Source organism: Hibiscus syriacus, unplaced genomic scaffold, assembly GCF_006381635.1.
Source record: "Hibiscus syriacus cultivar Baekdansim isolate YM2019G1 unplaced genomic scaffold, ASM638163v2 tig00110890_pilon, whole genome shotgun sequence".
NCBI lineage: Eukaryota > Viridiplantae > Streptophyta > Magnoliopsida > Malvales > Malvaceae > Hibiscus > Hibiscus syriacus.
Window position 1 is genome coordinate 7,277,949 of NW_024062900.1, and position 17,236 is coordinate 7,295,184.

General features: G+C 34.1%; 1 pseudogene; it reads left to right on the forward strand.

Moving 5' to 3' along the window:
* Positions 1 to 16,682, forward strand: part of LOC120144678 — a 61,372-nt pseudogene extending 44,690 nt beyond the window's left edge.
* Positions 16,683 to 17,236: the final 554 nt, after the last annotated feature.

The window sequence follows — 17,236 nt, forward strand, 5'->3', positions numbered from 1 at the left end:
TGATCATGTACCCATATACATATCAACTATAGCATTCTTTAATACTAATAATGTACCCATATGCATTTCATTTTTTTCATTCATTTTAGATCAATTCATACTCTAAAACTCATTCATAATATAAATTCCATACATTCAATAAAACATAGTAATTAAGGTAAAATATACAGCAACATTTAAATAATACCTCTCGACTAATTTCTAATCATTTTTGTATAAATTGCATACAATAAATGTACTCACCTGACTTTCCTTGCTAAGTGTCCAAAAAGTAATGCTGATTACTCCGGGACTTGACCATTTCCCTTAGTTTTGCTTGTCTCGAGAGTTTGGTTTCGATCTATTCAATCATCCATTAAAACATGTACCATACTCAATGTTAGTATATTTCCTAACCATTATAATTAAACCATAATCAAAAGAATATCTTATTAACTTTCTATATCATCATCACCTTATTTTAAAAATTTCTAACTCCAAAGTATCGATCCTCCTACCCTAGTACCGATACTTCTAACATATGGTACTGATACCCCTTCCTGGTATCGATACCAAAATTAGGTTCGATGTTTCTTGGTATCGATACCCTTACCATGGTATCGATACTACCCTTCTATGGTACCGATACCCCTTACGGTATTCATATCGAAATTAGATTCTATGTTTGCTCGGTATCGATACCCTTATAATGGTATATACTACTTCAACGGTATCGATACTATTTGAATCGGTATTTATACTACTTCATCAAATTCATCCCTTTTTTTCCTATAGTATCGGTACTATTCTATCAGTACCGATATCCTTGCCCAGATTTTCTAGTTTGTAACCCGATTATTAGCCAAATAGGGCCAAATTTCCTTATATTAACACCCAACAATGCTATTTAACTCTTCTCTACTTATCCATACCAATTTTCCTTCATCTTATTTCATAAAACATCTAACATCTACAAAGAACATTAAGTTCTAAGAATCATACCATTTTTTTAATGTGTTTTTAGTCCTATCTAATGCTTCAAATCTCTCATTTGCTTCTAGGACAAGTCAAATCTACCATAAAACATCCATAAACACACTTAGATTAACATATCCTTTCAAAACCCATTTTATAAAATCCCAATTATTTTCCCTATCTATTCATTTTAATCACATTTAATCCTTTCTTATGCACATATATTACTCAATATTACCAAAGTAACCCATAATTTGAAGAAAACTCTAACTAATAAAAAATTCACCTTATGCTAGGGAGGAGAGGATACCCACGTGAAGAAGAAGAAGAAGAAATGTAGGAATTACTTTACTTTCCTCTTTATTCTTATCTAATTAATTTTATTTTCCTTTAAAAAGACTAAAATGCCTTTATAGATTATCTATTGATACAATTTAGTGTAAACATTATTCCAATTCCTTTTTCTCGTCTTTTACCATTTTTTTAAATTTAAATATTAAATTTTCTCTCTTTTTAATATAGCCCCTGGTCTAATATTTGGGATATTACAAATAGTATTAATCAGTATTATTATTATAAAGGGACATATTTTATACTAATATATGTTTTAAATATTATGTGATTTAATATTTTATAATAATAACTACAATTTGGAGAAATAAGAAAATTTAATCACTTTTGAGTTTGAAAATGTTTTGAGTAACTAATGTGACATCTATAACCCGTATTGGCATAAGTATACGTGTCTTAGGTGTTACAGTGAAAATCCACTTACATCCTACTCCTCTTTCCTGTGTGGTAGTTTTGTGAGAGTTTAAATCATTGTTTTTTAGGGCTTCAATTTCTTCTTCAACTACCTTTTTTCATATTTGAATCTTCAAGGTTTCTTGAATTGGTTTTGGAATCCGTATAGTATCAAGTGATGCAGTTAAAGCTATGTATGATGGCATCAGTTTTTGATAGGTTATATATCTTTCAATAGGATCATTAATACATTTTTGAACTCCTTTACTTTGAGCAATGGGCAGTTCAGAGTTATCAAAAAAAGAAATAAGTGAATGATTAGGTGAAGATTTCATACTTGTTTCTAAGGCAAGGAGATCCAATTCAGATTCTTGATAGTTGTTGACCTGTGTGATACACTTTAGGTTTGTAGTAGGTTGTCCCCTCCTACTATAGACACAAAGTTCCTGATTGTTGTCAAGTTTAATAAGGGATGGTATTTTGGTTTGAGGAGTTTTTTTTGATGGTGTTCGTTTTGGAGGAGTTTAACAAGGTGAATAACGTGAGTAGTTTTAGATTTTGAAGAGGAATGAGGAATATACTTGTACAAAGTTTTTTGAAAATTGTCCCAAAAGTTGAAATTCCCTTGAATTCTCCCATTGGATCATAATTTTGGAAAAATAGGACTGATGCTAAAAGAAGGTGATATATATGGAATTGTATAGTTTATGAGTGACAAAAGAATTTTAGAGTTGTTAAATTTTTAAGCCAAGTCTACATCGACTACCTTAGCTATCAACACTAGATTTTCACAAATTCAATAATTTGTATCAACCTTTAAGGATAAAGTGTAACCTTGTAAACTCCCTCAAGAATTATACTTCAAATCCTTAAGACACTCTCTTAAAGAGAAAATTATAATTTTGCAAACATAGAAAATACATCACAAGGAATGTGTTTGCACAATTCAAGAGCAAATAGAATACTTGAGAGAATGAATACAAAAGAGTACAAGTGTCATTTGAAAACAAAAAGAATGAGTACAAGTTGACTTGAATTTTGGCTCAAATTGAATGCTTTGGTTTTCTTTATGATATCTTGCCTTAATATGATTTTAGGATTTTGCTTTTATACCACTTAAGTTAATTCTAGCTGTTTAGGTAGTTGTGGGAGTTAAAAAAGTTGTTGGGATGAAGATTTCCTACAATAAATGTTGCCAAGATGTCTAGAATACCGGTAATATATGCTTGAGTATCGATACTATCTGCACTAAATAAAAAATATAGATGTTGGAATAGAGAGTATCATTACTACACTGAGTGGTATCGATGCTAGCGTTATGGTAGATTAAGATAGTATCTGTATTCTGAGGAATATCGGTACCATTTTTGCGTACTGGAATTTTCTAGGTTTTGAAATCTAAGGGTAGTGGAGTACCGTACCATTTTGGTATACTGGAATTTCAAAGCAATAGGTAGAATTGTTACTACATTGAGTAGTATCGATAGTACTTGATGATTTTAAAGATTTTATCGTCGATACTCATCGATACCATATGAACAATATCAGTACTGCAACGCTTGAATACATTTTTGACTTGATTAAAGTTTGAAACTTTTAGAAAAATTTGTTCTAAAAATATTTTTGTTTGGCAAAAATTTTCAAGTATATTGTCACAACTTGGGAAAAATATAATAAATAATCAATTTGGTGAAATTTGGGGGCCAAATTAAAAGTTTTCAGAACTTGTAGGCCATTTTAAAAGTTGAAGGAAATTCGGGAAGCTGGCCCTGAATTTGACCATTTTGTGTCGACAGAGAATCCTAATAAATGTGTTAAATTTGGTTTCTGGTTGCAAACCAGAAACAAATTCCCAAATATTTCCTCACCCGCAACCCTCCTTCCAAGGCCAAATTAGTCACCGTCCGGCCGTTCCAGCTCACAGCACCACTCCCGTTTAGTTCATCGTTGACCGGTGAACAAAACCCATCAACCCTCTCATCGTGAAACATCGTCTAACACCATGAATTTTGATTCAAAGTTTCGGAGTTTTTTAACTCCACCACCATGAAAATCGTCGATTCGTCGTCGATCGTTGCTCCGTTTTCGACACCTCCCGCACTATCGTGTTCCTTGCATCGTTCTGAGTCCACTGGTGTCCTTCTTGTCTCCGTTGTCGTTGGAGTGTGAAGGAGTGAGGAAGATAAAGTTTCTGACATTTTAAAATCGAGCTCTCAGCCGTTCAAAATTGTGAACCGAGCTTGGTAAGTGTCTCAAAATCCCTTAAAATAATTTTAAGAATTTTTTTAACGCTCTACAACGCCACACGCGCCGCCCCTGCGCGTGGGGAAGGTTCGCAAATGGGGACAGTCTATAATTGGCCGTCAGACCCGATCCGACCGGACTGCCTGACCCATTAACATTTGACTTTGACAAAAAAGTTAAAATTTTCAAAAAGTCATATTTTTGTTTTTCGATGTCCTGAGTCCGATTCTGAAGTCTGTTTTGCCAAATTCGAACCCGAAAGCCTCCAAATTGTTATTGTTTGAAGGTACTAGAGACTTATCTGACCGTTCTCCAGCTCGACCCAAGTCTTCACGATCTGTTAGGCCACGGGAGTCGATAGTCACTCGTATGAATCGTGAACTTTTTGAATACCCAATTTAAAATATTATTCTGATATTAACTCTGATTGTTATGAATTAGGTTTGAGCACTATAGCAGAGCATGACGAGGCCGGTGCTCAGTAATTTTACTATGTGCCTATTTTACGAGGTGTGTTCCCTATGTGTTATTCGATGGTTATAATTGGTTTAATAAATATATATATATATATGTATTTCACTGGAATTTATGATTCAATGGATAATGGTTCATGAACTATGATGGAACTATTTATGATATTTGAATGATTGTTTTCAACGGACGGTATTATTTTACTATATATAGATCATGGAAATCTTTGCTTGATATATGAAACATATTATAGGGATATTAATTGGGTAGGCTGGAGTATGGAGGTACAGCCCTAATCAAGCTGGTAAATCCTTACGGACCTAAGGCAACACTTGGGTAGGCTTTCGGGCCCCAAGGTGTTCCCTTAGGTTGGCCCCTTATACTAATGGGTATAAGGTAGCCCCATGGACACAGTTCTGGGAACTTCATATGGTGTACGGGAGGAGGGTATATTATATGATTTATATCATATGTTTTATCAGGATTTTCATGATACTTGATAGGACAATTGTTAATGTTTTTTCATATTATGTTTTTACTGCACTAACGGGACACAATGAGTCCTAGCTCACTTTTCAAACTGTTTTTCCCCCTTTCAGATACTTGTGGATAGGCTCTTATTCAGGCACTCGGAAGATCGACACATTATAGAAGAACTTTTTGTTGTAATATTTCTATCTTCCAAATTGATTTTAATTATGTGACATGAGCCTTTATTTTGACATACTTGTTTTATGATGATGATGATGTTTATAGATTTTGCTACTGTACTCCAGGTTTGTGGCATGTTTTGTTTATGAAACTATTTTCCTTGATTTATAATTATGAGTTAAACTTTTATTGTTAATTATTTTACTTTTATAAATGTTAATTGTAACACATGTTTAGAATTATCAAATAACGTTTTAGAAAAATGTTTTAAGAAATTTTAATGTAATTCACTAGACTTAGTCGAAACGCATAGGCTGGGTCTAGGGGGTTACATATATAAAGAGAAAGGTTGAGTTTTTTATCTTAGAAAAAGTTTATATATTCGAATATTTGACTCGAATGCAACCTTAAAAATTATTAAAATAATTAATCATTTTTGATATATCAAAATATCAAAGCATGTTCAACACTATCATTGTATATAATTTTAGGAGTGGCTAGATTTTTCACGATTTCCAATGGTGAATATTCTAAGAAGAAAACAAATGAAATGAAATATTCTAAGAGGAAAAGAAATTAAATATTCAAGAAAAAAAGAAAGAGAGATTGCAAACCAAAAGAGGAGAATTTTTTACTTATTCTATCTCAAGAATAAAATAATCAGCCTTCTTTATAGACTAAGATTTACAGAAGTATAAATTAATTAGATATTTTTTCTTAATCTCCTAAGAAAACTCATTTTTTAAACAGATAAAACCTAATTCTAAATAAATTAGAACTTAGAATTTAGGATGAACGGATAAAACCTAATCCTAACTAAATTTGAACTTAGAATTTAGGACGAACAAAAACTTCTTTTCTACTAGTTTAAATCACAACAGCTTTCTAAAATAGCCCTTACCCTTATTTGCATAGGATCTTTAGTATGCATAAAATGGCTGGACAGCATATATTTTTATGTGCCATGCAAGAATCATCATCTGGATTTATTATAGCGAGAGAAAATAACCTAATATGATGTACATAAACAAATGAGAGCATGTGCACATACACAGAGAGAAGGAGATGCCAATAGGGTTGAGTAGGTAAGGTTCTAATACTTTGCCTGTAAGACTTAGGTTTGAACCCCAAAAGTGGTACACCTCTTGGTCGGAAATTTGTAAACCCGATGCAAATCCCAATTGAGATCTTTCGCCTAAACTCCTATGCATGAAAAAGAAACGGGGAGGGCTATATCAGGTTGGAAATAATGCAAACTAATAGAATATAAGAATGATGTCATATGATATATCCCACTATTGCCAGAATGGTGGCATATGATAAATTGCACTATCGCTTCATGCAACTTTTATTCCTATATTATTTGATAATATTCACATGTGTTTTTCATTTCAATTCTGAGTTGTTAGTAAAGTTGAGATTCCTTTGCTTTTGTGGCAGTTCCTGGGCAACTTGAGGAATCTGCGAGACTCCCATGCTGCTTTTGCAGTTGGATCGTCTGAAACAGTTGCTGGTGAACCTTCTCCTGTAACAAGAATTATTTCCGAGTGTGAGTCAGCGTTTACATCCTTAAACTGTAACCTTGGATTCTCTCGGCTTCGATTGCTCGTGAGAAAAGCATGCAAGGCCAGCAAGTAAATATCTGATGAGAGTAGCGAAACAGTAAGAAAGTACTGACAGAATGTCTCCCCGTGTCAGATGCGTGTGTATGTTCCCTTAAAAGATGCAGTATTGTCTTTCATTCTGATTTGGATTAAGGTCTGGGTGTTGAGAGCTGGTTCATATGATGCATGTCTAGGATTTAAAAGCATTGTGACATCAAAGGATGGAGTTTGAATTGATACTTCAGGTTCGGTTCCATGTAGGTGTCGTTTGAAGTCGAAATTGTTGATTCTTAAAGAGATTTCGAAGTGTGATTCTGACATTCATAAATTGTGATATTGGATCCTTTTGGCTCAATCGTTTGTAAGGAGGGTGATTCAAATCATCTTAGAATGCTGTAATTTTATCTTTTATTTGTCGGCTGGCTATGCACTAGATTTGAGAATCCTTGAATCCCTTCCTGTTATACATGCATGCATTTACTATTTTCTTTATGCAAAAAGTTACAACCTTGGATTTCACTTAGACCTATCAATTAAGCAGGTTAGTTGGTTTGGATTAATATTATGGTCATTATTGTAAAAAAAAGGGTAAACTACACAATTGGTCACTAATGTTTGAGCTAACTTTCATTTTTTCTATTGAAGTTTTAAAAATTACAAATCAATCACTAATGTTATCGATTGATTACAAACAGATCGCTCAACATTAACAGCCCTTAACAGGCTGCTTACATGGACTGGGTTGATTACTTTGACTGCCTTTGACATCCACATTGGAGAACTATTGGGATCTCTTTGACCGACGCTTGAATTAATAAGAACCAAAACTCATTTGAAACATAGAACCCGGATTAATTGCTGTTCCTAAACCCATTGCTGAAAAATTGTTTCTTCCGGTCGGCACCGATGTCCGAGCTTATGAAGCTCGCCATCCACCATCAAAGCATCCATGGGTGTTGTACTAAAGTTATGAGCTTCGCTTTGTGGTTGAAGAAAAAGATTAAGAAATTTGTTGTATGGGAAAGAATAAGCTCCCACTATCTGAAAATTGGCATTTGATGCAAACTCTCCTAATGATTCCTAACCTCCAAAACAACCAAAATTTTCAAGTGATTTGTTGCCCTCTACCAGGACCACCGGTGGATCTATGTTGGCTATGTGTTTAAGCTTCTTTTCGTCTATGCTAAGGGTAAATAAAGAACATTTGATATGGAGGTCTACTTTACAAGAACAATGATAAACAAAGAACTCACAATTTTCACCGCAAGGAAGAATTTGAAACCTTGATTTTCAGTTTTAATCCAACTTTGTTCTTCGATGCCGCTTCACCTTCTTGTACCCCATCAACCCGAATTTCATCTTATGATGGTAAATATTTCAGAAACAAATCGATGAACGGTCTTTGATTCCACCATCGTTAGGCTGATGTGGGGAGTTGGGTCCAAATCCTATTCTCATTTGACCAACGCTTGCAAACAAGCCACCATGATGAAAATCATTATGTTGGAGACTCCATTGAGACCCCAAATCATATATAAAGAAAACCCAGTTTTCTTACCATCAAACACTTGAACTCTCTCTCTCGTTCATGACTGAATTTTTTTTTATATGTATATAAAAGGAAGGACTTTTTCTATGGTTTTGACTGAATTTTTTTTTATATGTATATAAAAGGAAGGACTTTTTCTATGGTTTAAAGAGCACCCAAATATGTGGTTGTCATTGTTTCAAGAGAACAAAGCGAGTTTGTGAAGCAAAGGTTCGGTTTTGAACAAATTGTTGCCTAAAAAACTCCATTGTTGATAAAATGGCGCATCAATTTTTTAAACTATCTAAGGGGTTGTTTGTTTACCTCTTAATGGAACCATTCAGCGCTGAACGCTGAATCGTTCAGTATTCAACGTGTTTGTTTCGCACCTCTGAATGATTCAATGCTGACTGATTCAGCAAAACAATGCTGAACGATTTAGCACAGAAGTACATTCTGAATGATTCAGAGCCAGTAAACAAACAATATGTCACATTCAGAGCTAATTCATCCAGAGCCTCTGAATCATTCAGCATTTGAATCATTCAACACTTAATCATTCTGAAGTAAACAAACAGCCCCTAAATAGAATAAACGAATGGAAAAGTTAGAATCGTTAAAACAAGAAGAAAAATGAAGAGAGAACAGAGGAGAAGAGGTGAATGAATCCAATTTTCTTCCTTTCTAACAAGAGAAGGCAACGAGCACCAAAAGCCATCAACAAGGATTAGACTTTTTTTAAAAGGAGAACAAGTGTCCAATGTTAGGACTCTAGCGTGACGGTCAATCCAATTCATGTAAGCAGTTAATGTGTCAACTGTGTTTTTCATCAGGATTGTTAACGACTGTTAATGTTGAGTAACCATTTTGTAATCAATCGATAACGTTATCGATTGATTTGTAACTTTTGAAAATTTCGGTAAGAAAAATGAAAGTTAGCTCAAACATTAGTGACCAACTGTGTATTTTACTTTTTCAAGATTTTTTTTGAAAGGTAAGAAAGATTCCTTCATATGTTAACGACATCATGAATTATATTATTTTAATATATCCAGGTTCATCAAAGTAAAATAAAAAATGTTGATCCTCGACAACGCCTAATGTACTAAGGAGCAGGGACTAATGCACTAAGTCCTTGGCCAAACTGGCCTAATAGATTAGGCGGATAAAAAATTTAACCCATTAGGTCAACTTCAAAATTAATTTGAGATTTACGGTAAATGTTATAGTGCAGGAGAAATTTGTCATGCCCATATTATGAGTTTGTCCAAAAAAATAGTTTTTTGTTCAAACTCGTCACGTCAATGTGACAAGTTTTAATAAAATATAATTTTTTATTAAAATTTACAACATCTTGGTGATAAATAAAATGTCATGGCAAAAATATATTTCCACCACATGCAACTATATGTTCATAAATGCATCTATATGATCTTATATGAGCTCTTAGACATATATAACTGATGTGATCTTGTCTAGCTCCAATTTTCTCCATGATCTAATCATACCATAGACGTTTTTCATTGTTGTTTTTAAGGGAGTTCTTCCTTACCTTATCTTATATTATAACATTTATATATTTTATTCTATCTTAATCATGTATTCACATGATAGTATAAATTGTCATATTCTTATTTCATTCCTATGTATAGTTGATCATATATTTCCTATCATTCAATTAGTTGTTATAAATACATATCATTTCTTAGGATATTATTTTTACATGTTTCCATTTATCATTTATGAATACATGTTGATACATAAACATATTCACATCTTTACAATTGATGCACATTGCTATTTAAATATGTTCAACATGTTAAGATAGTCTTGCATTCACATTCATCATGACAGCATACATATAATTTGTGTGGTTCATTTGCATTCATCTTAACACTTAAGATTTTTCACGTGTTGACAGCATGGTTATTTTATTAACTCATTTCATTCATTTTAGTTCTTGAATTTGTTCACGAGTTGATGGCATTTGTAGTTAATAAAACATGCAACCAACAACTTACAATCACAAGCACATGCACGGCAGCAAGTATTAGTTCATAACAGATCAATGCTATTAAAATACTTGTTTTCTTGCACATGTAGGAACATTAGAACGTGACACATGTTGGGATGGCATAATGGAGCACTTAGAAGACACCAACACGGCAGCCAAGGTTTAGTGGAGCATGGCAGACAATTGGCAGCTTATTGGAGCATTAAGAGGACATGAACAGCTCACCAACAAATCATCAAGGACACGGCAGAACGTGGGGCACTAGATAAATCACCACCAGCCTTTTTTTGTTAATTAATTATTCATTCAAAAAAGCTTGGACGAAGACCCCATAGACGCCCATACTATTTGCACATGGAAATCATCTCCTTTTGCACAAAACAGCAATACAAGGTACAAACAGCATGGTACACATTTGCAACATCTTGGAGGAGCATTATGAAGACATAAACAACTCATTGGATCATGAAACACGTTGGAAGACATAAACAGCTAGTGGAACAACTAAGTGGAGCACAAGACTGCATTTCTAGATTCCATAGGACACCCATAATGCCACACATGGCCAGCACACATCACTACCAGATTTTCTAAGAACACCCATGAATGGCCATATGACCAGCAAATAATGTGAGAGACGTGTAATTCCATTTGGGAGCAATTTGAAGAAATACAAGATGATTATCTCCACTACACATCCCATGTGCGTGACCAGCAAAAACAAGGTGTTAGTCTCCACTAATTTGAGAAGGATTCGGCCATGAGTTTTGTTCCCCCACTATGACCGAACCAACACCTAAAATATGCATGATAATATTTAAATTATGCTTTTGAATTATGTTTTAGAAATTGTAATGGATGGCCACATCACTATGCATTATTCGGCCAAAGCTCATTCAAGTCCTATAATTAGGCTTTCATGTAGCATTGTAACTAAGACTTTTATCATGAATTAAAAATGAGAGTATTCTCTTAAGTCCCTATGGCTTTTATCGACTTATAAAGTAATTCACTTACTTGTGGCGTCAACCTATTGACTTATCAAGTAACTTGTTACTTTTGGCGTCATTCCTTTTCACCTTGATACTTATGGTTCCTATCTCTTTATAGATAGTGGGTCAAAGTCCTAATTATCACCCCTTATAACGATTTGTAAGGCTGGGTCTTTGCTCTATATAGCACTGGTTCTTCCTTGGTTATTCTAAGATACTATCCTCATCAACAATCCATTGTTTCATCATCCATACCATAGCCATAATAACATGCTTCCATTACCATCACTCTTATCATAAAAATAGCCTACCATTTTCGTCCATTCATTTACCACCTAAACCATTTATTTGAGTCATTCACTTATTCAGGTTGTTTTGCTTTCTTCCTAGATCTACAATCGAATGGTAGAAATGCTTTGTATCATGCGGTAATAAGAGCTTTGGTGGAAAAAGCAACGTACAACTAAAACAAAAAAATATAAAGAGAATCACCTGTGAAATACAAGAGAAAGAATTCAAAAATTACAAGTGCAAGCAATTAAAATCAGCAAGAGAAAGGTTGAAGCACTCATTAACACGTTTCATCACTAAACCATTCAAGTAAGCCTTAAATTGATTGTGGTGATAGAAAAGTTGTGAAGTGACTTGTGTAAGTAACCTTTTTTTTATTCTTTCTTTCTATTTCTAAGTCATCCTATCATTATCTTCTGTTTTATCATTCCTACTAACTATTTGTAGCCGACGCACAACAAGTAACATTTACTTGAGACGGTTTTGAGTAAAGTCACTTCGAACTTTACAAAGAGGAACGAGTGAAAAAAGGTTCGAGTGTGTGAGAACAGAAGCGGACAAGTAAAAGCCCTAAAGTCCTAGAGTGTAAACATGAGCAGATTTAGTGACATTCAAGTTTCTTGGAGTGACTCGTGAGGCTTTGTGAGAGCATTATTTGGTAAGGTCTTTTACACAACTTTTATTTTCTTATTTCACTAAGCATATCTCGGAAGTATACCAGACCAAATGTTTATACAAGAGACAACGTACAAGATTTTTCATCAAACTCTCAATATCAAGATTTCAGTCAAGAAATGAGGAGTTTGTTTCAAAAGCATTTCGACCCAATCTCAAAGAAGTTGGATTATATCATCGAAAAAGGTTCTTGTTCACAAACATCTCCACCGAAGATCAAAAGCTAAATAAACAGGAGAGACGACTCTTGACCCACTTATAATTCTACATCCAAGTGGACGGAAATAACTTACAAAGAGGATCCCAATTTTTGAATAAGAAACAATGTCAATAGTTCAACGCAGAGTGCGCCAAGAAGTTATGCATCTTTCAGTCTAGATCGTCTTCAAGAGTGTGTTGACAATTTCGTCAAAGAAACCCAATTGCAAGAACAACTAGACAAAGGAATTATTTGCAACAAAGAAAGAGAAATAATAGTTGAAAAAGACATTGAGAATGGAGAAAAGGAAATTGTTTGTGCAAAAGAACGAGAAAGTCAAATTTCAGTTTGCACTAACAACCTTGACCATTATTCTTCTATTCTTGAATTGTCATTATTGCATGATGAGGAGAATAGTACATCAAGAGCTATCATTTGGAAACCAACATCAAGCATGGAGGATGCTTCAAAAGTCACAATTTTTCAAAGGGAGGAACCAAGAGACATGATCCATGGAAGCTTAAGAGAATTATCTTTTCAAGTTCCAAAAGCTATAACTTTTCATGATTCAATGGACATGACTTTTGAAGAACCAAACAATATGTCTGTTGGGATACCAATAGATATGATCATTCAAGACAATATGTCTTCAAAAGACTTGATTCTTGACCATCCAACAAACATAGACAGGAAGTACCTCTTTCACTTATTTCTCATTGATCATTGTCTTACTTATGAAAATTGTCTTCCTTTTCAAGTCATGGACATTCAAGGAACTTATCCAAAGGATATTACTTTTGATAAGATTTCTTTTATAAGGATAACCTATGGAGGCAAACCAGCAACGATTGAATGGGCATACAATTTAGAGAGATCACCTTTCGATTTGAGGACAAATCGCCCAAAAGAAGGGGAGGATGATGTGATCCTATCTAGCTCCAATTTTCTCCATGATCTAATCTTACCATGGATGTTTTTCATTGTTGTTTTTAAGGGAGTTCTTCCTTACCCTATCTTATATTATACCCTTTATATATTTTATTCTATCTTAAGAATGCATTCACATGATAGTATAAATTGTCATATTATTAGTTCATTCCTATGCATAGTTGATCATGTCTTTCCTATCATTCAATTAGTTGTTATAAATACATATTAGTTCTGAGGATATTATTTTTACATGTTTCCATTTATCATTTATGAATACCATGTTCATGCATAAACATATTCACAACTTTACAAATGATGCACATTGCTATTTAAATATGTTCAATATGTTAAGATAGCCTTGCATTCACATTCATCATGACAGCATGCATATCATTCGTGTGGTTCATTTACATTCATCTTAACACATTTTTCACGTGTTGTTTTACATTCATCATGACAGCACGGTTATTTTATTAACTCATTTCATTCATTTTAGTTCTTGAATTTGTTCATGTGTTGATGGCATTTGTAGTTAATAAAACATGTAACCAACAACTCACAATCACAAGCACATGCACGACAGCAAGTATTAGTTCATAACATATCAATGCTATTAAAATACTTGCTTTCTTGCACATGTAGGAACATTAGAACGTGCCTCATGTTGGGATGGCATAATGGAGCACTTAGAAGACACAACACGGCAGCCAAGGTTTAGTGGAGCATGGCACACAATTGGCAGCTTGTTGGAGCATTAAGAGGACATGAACAGCTCACCAACAAATCATCAAGGACATGGCAGAACATGGGGCACAAGATAAATCACCACCAACCTTTTTTTGTTAATTAATTATTCATTCAAATAAGCTTGGACGAAGACCCCATAGACGCCCATATTGTTTGCACATAGACAGCATCTCCTTTTGCACAAAACAACACTACAAGGTACAAACAACATGGTACACATTTGCAACATCTTGGAGGAGCATTATGAAGACATAAACAATTCCTTGGATCATGAAACACGTTGGAAGACATAAACAGATAATGGAACAACTAAATGGAGCACAAGACTACATTTCCAGAATCCATAGGACACCCATAATGCCGCACATGGCCAGCACACATTTTGAACACAAGTAATCACTACCAGATTTTCTAAGAACGTCCATGAGTGGCCATGTGACCAGAAAATAATATGAGAGATGTGTAATTCCATTTGGGAGAAATTTGAAGAATTACAAGATGATTGTCTCCACTACACAGCCCATGTGCGTGACCAGCAAAAACAAGGTGTTAGTCTCCACTAATTTGAGAATGATTCGGTCATGAGTTTTGTTCCCCCATTATAACCGAACCAACACCTAAAATATGCTTGATAATGTTTAAATTATGCTTTTGAATTATGTTTTTAGAAATTGTAATGGGTGGCCACATCACTATGCATTATTCGGCCAAAGCTCATTCAAGTTTTATAATTAGGCTTTCATGTAGCATTGTAACTAAGACTTTTATCATGAATTAAAATTGAGAGTGTTCTCTTAAGTCCTTGTGGCTTTTATAAAGTAATTCACTTACCTGTGGCATCAACCTATTGACTTATCAAGTAACTTGTTACTTGTGGTGTCAATCCTTTTCACCTTGATACTTATGGTTCCTATCTCTTTATAGATAGTGGGTTAAAGTCCTAATTACCACCCCTTAGAATGATTTGTAAGGCTGGGTCTTTGCACTTTATATCACTGGTTCTTCCTTGGTTATTCTAAGATACTATCCTCATCAACAACACATTGTTTCATCATCCATACCATAGCCATAATAACATACTTCCATTACCATCACTCTTATCATAAAAATAGCCTACCATTTTCGTCCATTCATTTACCACCTAAACCATTTATTTGAGTCATTCACTTATGCAGGTTGTTTTGCTTCCTTCCTAGATCTACAATCAATCGAAAGGTAAAAATGCCTTGTATCATGCAGTAATAAGAGCTTTGGTGGAAGAAGCAACGTTCAACTAAAAAAAACAAAGAGAATGACCCGTGAAATACAAGAGAAAGAATTCGAAAATTACAAGTGCAAGCAATTAAAATCAACAAGAGAAAGGTTGAAGCACTCATTAACACTTTTCATCACCAAACCATTCAAGTAAGCCTTAAATTGATTGTGGTGATAGAAAGGTTGTGAAGTGACTTGTGTAAGTGACCTTTTTTTTATTCTTTCTTTCTATTTCTAAGTCATCCTATCATTATCTTCTATTTTATCATTCCTACTAACTCTTTGCAGCCGACGCACAACAAGTAACATTTACTTGAGATGGTTTTGAGTAAAGTCACTTCAAACTTTACAAAGAGGAACGAGTGGAAAAAGGTTCGAGTGTGTGAGAACAGAAGCGGACAAGTAAAAGCCTTAAAGTCCTCGAGTGTAAACACGAGCAGATTGAGTGACATTCAAGTTTCTTGGAGTGACTCGTGAGGCTTTGTGAGAGCGTTATTTGGTAAGGTCTTTTACGCATCTTTTCTTTTCTTATTTCACTAATCATGTCTCGAAAGTATACCAGACCAAATGTTTATACAAGTGATAACGTACCCGATTTTTCATCAAACTCTCAATTTTAAGATTTCAGTCAAGAAATGAGGAGTTTGTACCAAAATCATTTCTACACAATCTCAAAGAAGTTGAATCGTATCATCGAAAAAGGTTCTTGTTCACAAACATCTCCACCGAAGATCAAAAGCTAAGTAAAGAGGAGAGATGACTCTTGACCCACTTATAATTCTACATCCAAGTGGAGGGAAAGAACTTGCAAAGAGGATCCCAATTTTCGAATAAGAAACAATATCAATCGTTTAACGCAGAGTGTGCCAAGAAGTTATGCATCTTTCAGTCTAGATCGTCTTCAAGAGTGTGTTGACAATTTCGTCAAAGAAACATAATTGCAAGAACAACTAGACAAAGGAATTATTTGAAACAAATAAATAGAAATAATAGTTGAAAAAGACATTGAGAATGGAGAAAAGGAAATTGTTTGTGCAAAAGAATGAGAAAGTCAAATTTCAGTTTGCACTAACAACCTTGACCATTATTCTTCTATTCTTGAATTGTCATTATTGCAGGATAAGGAGAAGAGTACATCAAGAGCTATCATTTGGAAACCAACATCAAGCATGGAGGATGCTTCAAAAGACACAATTTTTCAAAGGTATGGACCAAGAGACATGATCCATGGAAGCTTAAGAGAATTATCTTTTCATGTTCCAAAAGCTATAACTTTTCATGATTCAATGGACATGACTTTTGAAGAACCAAACAATATGTCTATTGGGATACCAATAGATATGATCATTCAAGACAATATGTCTTCAAAAGACTTGATTCTTGACCATCCAGCAAACATAGATAGGAAGTACCTCTTTCACTTATTTCTCATTGATCATTATCTTACTTATGAAAATTGTCTTCCTTTTCAAGTCATGGACATTCAAGGAACTTATCCAAAGGATATTACTTTTGATAAGATTTCTTTTATAAGGATGACCTATGGAGGCAAACCAACAATGATTGAATGGGCATACAATTTAGAGAGATCACCTTTCGATTTGAGGACAAATCGCCCAAAAGAAGGGGAGGATGATGTGATCCTGTCTAGCTCCAATTTTCTCCATGATCTAATCATACCATGGATGTTTTTCATTGTTATTTTTAAGGGAGTTCTTCCTTACCCTATCTTATATTCTACCCTTTATATATTTTATTCTATCTTAAACATACATTCACATGATAGTATAAATTGTCATATTTTTAGTTCATTCTTATGCGTAGTTGATCATGTCTTTCCTATCATTCAATTAGTTGTTATAAATACATATCAGTTCTGAGGATATTATTTTTACATGTTTCCATTTATCATTTATGAATACCATGTTCATGCATAAA